Below are 6,860 nucleotides of genomic sequence, written 5' to 3'. Positions count from 1 at the left end.
AACCCCAAGTTTGTTTCTCAGAGTCCACAGTCTCTCATGGTTTGTTTCCTCCTCCAATTTCCCCCAACTCACTTCTCCTCTCCATTTCCCCATGTCCTCTGTGTTATTCCTTATGCGCCATAAGTAAGTGAAACCATATGATAATTGACTATCTCTGCTTGACTTATTTCACTCAGCATAATCTCTTCTAGTTCCATCCATGTTGATAAGAAACTTGGGTATTCATCCTTTCTGATGGAGGCCTAATACTCCATTGTATATATGGACCATATCTTCTTTATCCATTTGTCTGTTGAAGGGCATCTTGGTTCTTTCCACAGTTTGGCGACTGTGGCCATTGCTATTATGAACATTGGAGTACAGATGGCCCTTCTTTTCACTACATCTGTATCTTTGGGGTCAATACCCAGTAGTGCAATTCAGGGTCATAAGGTAGCTCTATTTTTAATTTCTTAAGGAATCTCCACACTGTTCTCCAAAGTGGCTCCACCAATTCACATTCCCACCAACAGTGTAAGAGGCTTCCCCTTTCTCCACATCCTCTCCAACACTTGTTATTACTGTCGTGTTAATTTTGTTCATTCTAACTGGTGTAAGGTGGTTTCTCAATGTGGTTTTGATTTGAATCTCCCTGATGGCTAATGATGATGAACACTTTTTCATATTTCTGTTACCCATTTTTATGTCTTTTTTGGAGAAGTGTCTGTTCATGTATTCTGACCATTTTTGGACATGATTATCTGTTTTGTGTGTGTTGAGTTTGAGGAGTTCTTTATAGATATTGGATAGCAGCCCTTTGTCTGTAGTGTCATTTGCAAATATCTTCTCCCATTCCTGGGTTGCCTTTTTGTTTTGTTGACTATTTCCTTTGCTGTGCAGAAGCTTCTGATCTTGGTGAAGTCCCAAAAGTTCATTTTCGCTTTTGTTTCCTTTGCCTTTGGAGACATGTCTTGAAAGAAGTTACTGTGGCAAATGTCGAAGAGGTTACTGCCCATGTTCTCCTCTAGGATTCTGATGGATGCCTGCCTCACATTGAGGTCTTTTATCCATTTCAAGTTTATCTTTGTGTATGGTGTAAGAGAAAGGTCAAGTTTAATTCTTCTATACATTGCTGTCTAATTTTCCCAGCACCATTTATTGAAGAGACTTTTTTCCAGCATATATTTTTCCCTGCTTTGTCAAAGATTATTTGACCATAAAGTTGTAGGTCTATATCTGGGCTCTCTACTCTGTTCCACCAGTCTATGTGTCTGTTTTTGTGCCAGTATCATGCTGGTGATCACAGCTTTGTAGTAAAGCTTGAAATCAGGTAACATGATGCCCTCAGTTTTGTTTTTCTTTTTTCAACATTTCCTTAGCAATTTGTAGTCTCTTCTGGTTCCATACAAATTTTAGGATTGTTCCCGCTCTTTGAAAAATACCAGTGGAATTTTGATCAGGATGGCACTGAAAGTATACATGGCTCTAGGGAGTATAGACATTTTAACTTAACAATGTTTATTCTTCTGATCCATGAGCATGGAATGCTCTTTCCTCTTTTTGTGTCTTCTTCAATTTCTTTCATGAGTGTTCTATAGTTCTTCCAGTATAGATACTTTACCTCTTTGGTTAGGTTTATTCCTAGGTATCTTAATAGTTTTTGATGCAATTGTAAATGAGACCAATTCCTTGATTTCTCTTTCTTCTGCCTCATTGCTAGTATATAGAAATGCAACTGACTTCTATGTACTGATTTTCATATCCTGCCACTTTGCTGAATTCCTGTATGAATTCTAGCAATTTTAGGGTGAACTCATTTGAATTTTCAACATAGAGTATCGTGCCTTCCATGAAAAGTGAAAGTTTGAATTCCTTTTTACTGATTCAGATGCCTTTTATATTTATTGTCTAACTGCTGAGGCTAGGATTTCCAGTACTTTGTTGAACAACAGTGGTGAGAGTGGACATTCCTGTTATGTTCCCCATCTTTGGGGAAAAGTTCTCAGTTTTTCCCCTACCGAAGATAATATTCATTGTGGGTTTTTTTAAAAAAAGGTTTTATTTATTTATTTGACAGACAGAGATCACAAGTAGCAGAAATGCAGGCAGAGAGAGATGGGTGGGGAGTAGGCTCCCTGCTGAGCAGAGAGCCTGATGTGGGCCCCAGTTCTAGGACCCTGAGATCATGACCTGAGCCGAAGGCAGAGGCTTAATCCACTGAGCGACCAAGGCACCCCTATTGTGGGTTTTTCCTATATGACATTTATAATATTAGATATGTTCCCTCTATCACTACATTGCAGAGAGTTTTAATTAAGAAAGGATGCTGTAGGGGGCACCTGGAAGGCTAAGTCAGTTAAACATATGCCTTCAGCTCACGTCATGGTCCCAGGGTCCTGGGATGGAGTCCTGTGACAAGTTCCCTGCTCAGCAGGGAGTCTGTTTGTACCTCTCTCTCTCTCTGCTCCTCCCCCTGTTCATGCTTTCCCTCTCTCTCTGTCTCTCTCAAATAAATAAAATCTTAAAAATAAAGAAAAGACGTATTTTATCAAATGCTTTTTCTGAGCATTCTGTATTTACTGAGAGGATCGTATGGTTCTTGTCCTTTCTTTTATTAATGTGGTGTATCACATTGATTTATAGATGTGGAACCACCGTTGCAGCCCAGGAACAAATCCCATGTGATCATGGTAACTAATCATTTTAATGTACTGTTGGATCTATTAGTATCTTGGTAAGAAATTTTGCATCTATGTTCATCATGGATATTGTTCTGTAATTCTCCTTTTCTGTGGGGTGTTTGTCTGGTTTTGGGATCAAGCTAAAGCTGGCCTCATAGAATGAGTAAGACTTCCAGTTTTACTTCCATTTCTGTTTTTTGAAACAGCTTAAGAAGAATAGGTATTGATTCAGCTGGGAAGTCATCTGGCCCTGGACTCTTGTTTGTTCAGAGATTTTTCTTCAGTGCTTCACTTTCCTTGCTAGTTATGGGACTGTTCAGGTTTTACATTTCTTCCTGTTTCAGTTTTGGTAGGTTATGTTCCTAGGAATACACACATTTCTTCAAGACTGCCTAATTAGTTGGTACATAATTCCCCATAATATGTTCTTATAATTGTATTTCTTCAGTGTTGGTTGTGATCTCTTTCATTTATGATCTTATTTATTTGGTTCCTTTCACTTCTCTTTTTGATAAGTCTGGCTAGGGTTTATCAATCTTATTATTCTTTCCAAAGAAACAACTTCTAGTTTGATTAATATTTTCTACTGTTCTTTTGATTTCTGTTTCATTGATTTTTGCTCTAATATTTATTATTTCCCTTCTGTTGGATTTAGGCTTTATTTCCTGTTTTTTTGTTGTTGTTGTTTTTTTTTTTAGCGTAAAAGTATTCATTGTTTTTGCACCACGCCCAGTACTCCATGCAATACGTGCCCTCCCTATTACCAACCACCTGGTTCCCCAACCACCCACTCCCACCACTTCAAAACCCTCTGGTTGTTTTTCAGAGTCCATAGTCTCTCATGATTCATCTCCCCTTCCAGTTTCCCTCAACTCCCTTCTCCTCTCCATCTCCCCATGTCCTACATGTTCTTTGTTATGGTCCACAAATAAGTGAAACCATATGATACTTGACTCTCTCTGCTTGACTTATTTCGCTCAGCATAATCTCTTCCAGTCCCATCCATGTTTCTACAAAAGTTGGGTATTCATCCTTTCTGATGGAGGCATAATACTCCATCGTGTATATGGACCACATCTTCCTTATCCATTCATCCATTGAAGGGCATCTTGGTTCTTTCCATAGGTTGGCGACTGTGGCCATTGCTACTATGAACATTGGGGTACAGATGGCCCTTCTTTTCACTACATCCGTATCTTTGGGGTCAATACCCAGCAGTGCAATTGCAGGGTCATAGGGAAGCTCTATTTTTAATTTCTTGAGGAATCGCCACACTGTTCTCCAAAGTGGCTGTACCAACTTGCATTCCCACCAACAGTGTAAGGGGGTTCCCCTTTCTCCACATCCTCTCCAACACACGTTGTTTCCTGTCTTGCTAATTTTGGCCATTCTAACTGGTGTCAGGTGGTATCTCAATGTGGTTTTAATTTGAATCTCCCTGATGGCTAGTGATGATGAGCATTTTTTCATGTGTCTGATAGCCATTTATATGTCTTCATTGGAGAATTGTCAGTTCATATCTTCTGCCCATTTTTTGATATGATTATCTGTTTTGTGTGTGTTGAGTTTTAGGAGATCTCTATAGATCCTCGATATCAACCTTTTGTCTGTACTGTCATTTGCAAATATCTTCTCCCATTCCGTGGGTAGCCTTTTTGTTTTGTTGACTGTTTCCTTTGCTGTGCAGAAGCTTTTGATCTTGATGAAGTCCCAAAAGTTCATTTTTGCTTTTGTTTCCTTTGCCTTTGGAGACATATCTTGAAAGAAGTTGCTATAGCTGATATCGAAGACATTACTGCCTATGTTCTCCTCTAGGATTCTGATGGATTCCTGTCTCATGTTGAGGTCTTTTATCCATTTCAGGTTTATCTTTGTGTATGGTGTAAGAGAATGGTCGAGTTTCATTCTTCTACATATCGCTGTCCAGTTTTCCCAGCACCATTTATTGAAGAGACTGTCTTTTTTCCACTATATATTTTTTCCTGTTCTGGTGAAGATTATATGACCATAGAGTTGAGGGTCCAGATCTGGGCTCTCTACTTTGTTCCACTGGTCTGTGTGTCTGTTTTTATGCCAGTACCATAGCTGTCTGTGTGATCACAGCTTTGTAGTAAAGCTTGAAATAAGGTAACATGATGCCACCAGTTTTGTTTTTGTTTTTCAACATTTTGTTAGCAATTCAGAGTCTCTTCTGATTCCATACAAATTTTAGGATTATTTGCTCCAGCTCTTTGAAAAATATCGGTGGAATTTTGATCGGAATGGCATTAAAAGTATAGCTTGCTCTAGGCAGTATAGACATTTTAACAATGTTTATTCTTCCAATCCAAGAGCATGGAACAGTCTTCCATCTTTTTGTGTCTTCTTCAATTTCTTTCATGAGTGTTCTGTAGTTCCTCGAGTACAGGTCCTTTACCTTTTTGGTTAGGTTTATTCCCAGGTATCTTACGGTTCTTGGTGCTATAGTATATGGAATCGATTCTCTAATTTCCCTTTCTGTATTTTCATTGTTAGTGTATAAGAAAGCCACTGATTTCTGTACATTGACTTTGTATCCTAACACATTACTGAATTGTTGTATGAGTTCTAGTTGTTTGGGGGTGGAGTCTTTTGGGTTTTCCATATAAAGAATGATGTCATCTGTGACGAGAGAGAGTTTGACTTCTTCATTGCCAATTTGGATACCTTTTATTTCTCTTTGTTGTCTGATTGCCGTTGCTAGGACTTCTAATACTATGTTGAACAAGAGTGGTGAGAGTGGGCATCCTTATTGTGTTCCTAATCTCAACAGGAAGGCTGCAAGCTTTTTCCCATTGAGGATGATATTTGCTGTGGGTCTTTCATAGATAGATTTTATGAAGTGCAGGAATGTTCCCTCTATCCCCATACTTTGAAACGTTTTAATTAGTAATGGATGCTGGATTTTGTCAAATGCTTTTTCTGCATCAAGTGAGAGGACCATGTGGTTCTTCTCTCTTCTCTTATTGATTTGTTCTATCACATTGATTGATTTGCGAATGTTGAACCAACCTTGTAACCCAGGGATGAATCCCACCTGGTCATGGTGGATAATCTTTTTAGAGTGCTGCTGGATGCTGTTTGCTAGGATCTTGTTGAGAATCTTAGCATCCATATTCATCAGTGATATTGGTCTGAAATTCTCCTTTTTGGTAGGGTCTTTGCCTGGTTTGGGGATCAGGGTAATGCTGGCTTCATAAAAAGAGTCTGGAAGTTTTCCTTCTGCTTCAATTTTTTGAAACAGCTTCAGGAGAATTGGTGTTATTTCTTCTTTGAAAGTTTGGTAGAATTCCCCAGGGAATCTGTCAGGTCCTGGGCTCTTGTTTTTTCGGAGGTTTTTGATCACTGCTTCAATCTCATTACTAGATATCGGTCTATTCAGGTTGTCAATTTCTTCCTGGTTCAATTTTGGGAGTTTATAGATTTCCAGGAATGCATCCATTTCATGTAGGTTGCTTAGCTTATTGGCATATAACTGTTGGTAATAATTTCTGATGATTGTTGCTATTTTCTTGGTGTTAGATGTGATCTCTCCCCTTTCTTTCATAATTTTGTTAATTTGGGCTTTTGGTTTTTCTTTTGGATTAGTGTGGCCAATGGTTTATCGATCTTATTGATTCTTTCAAAAAACCAGCTTCTAGTTTCATTCATACGTTCTACTGTATTTCTGGTTTCTACCTCATTGATCTCTGCTCTAATCTTGATTTTTTCTCTTCTTGCATGTGGAGTTGGTTTGATTTTTTTTTATTTTTTAAAAAGTTTTTTTTTCCCATTTTATTTATTTTTTTCAGCGTAACAGTATTCATTGTTTTTGCACAACACCCAGTGCTCCATGCAAAATGTGCCCTCCCTATTAACCACCACCTGTTCCCCCAACCTCCCACCCCTGACCCTTCAAAACCCTCAGGTTGTTTTTCAGAGTCCATAGTCTCTTATGGTTCGCCTCCCCTTCCAAATTTTTTTTTTAATAAACATATAATGTATATTTGATTCTCCAGTTCGTTAAGGTGTAGAGACAGCTGGTGTATTCTGGATTTTTCAATTTTTGTGTGGGAGGCTTGGATAGCTATGTATTTCCCCCTTAGAACAGCCTTTGCTGTATCCAATAGGTTTTGGACCGAAATGTCTTCATTCTCATTGGTTTCCATGAATTTACATTCTTCTTTGATCTCCTGGTTGATC

The sequence above is a fragment of the Meles meles genome, chromosome X, assembly GCF_922984935.1.
Source record: "Meles meles chromosome X, mMelMel3.1 paternal haplotype, whole genome shotgun sequence".
Classification (NCBI taxonomy): domain Eukaryota; kingdom Metazoa; phylum Chordata; class Mammalia; order Carnivora; family Mustelidae; genus Meles; species Meles meles.
Note: the sequence above shows the minus strand (reverse complement) of the source record.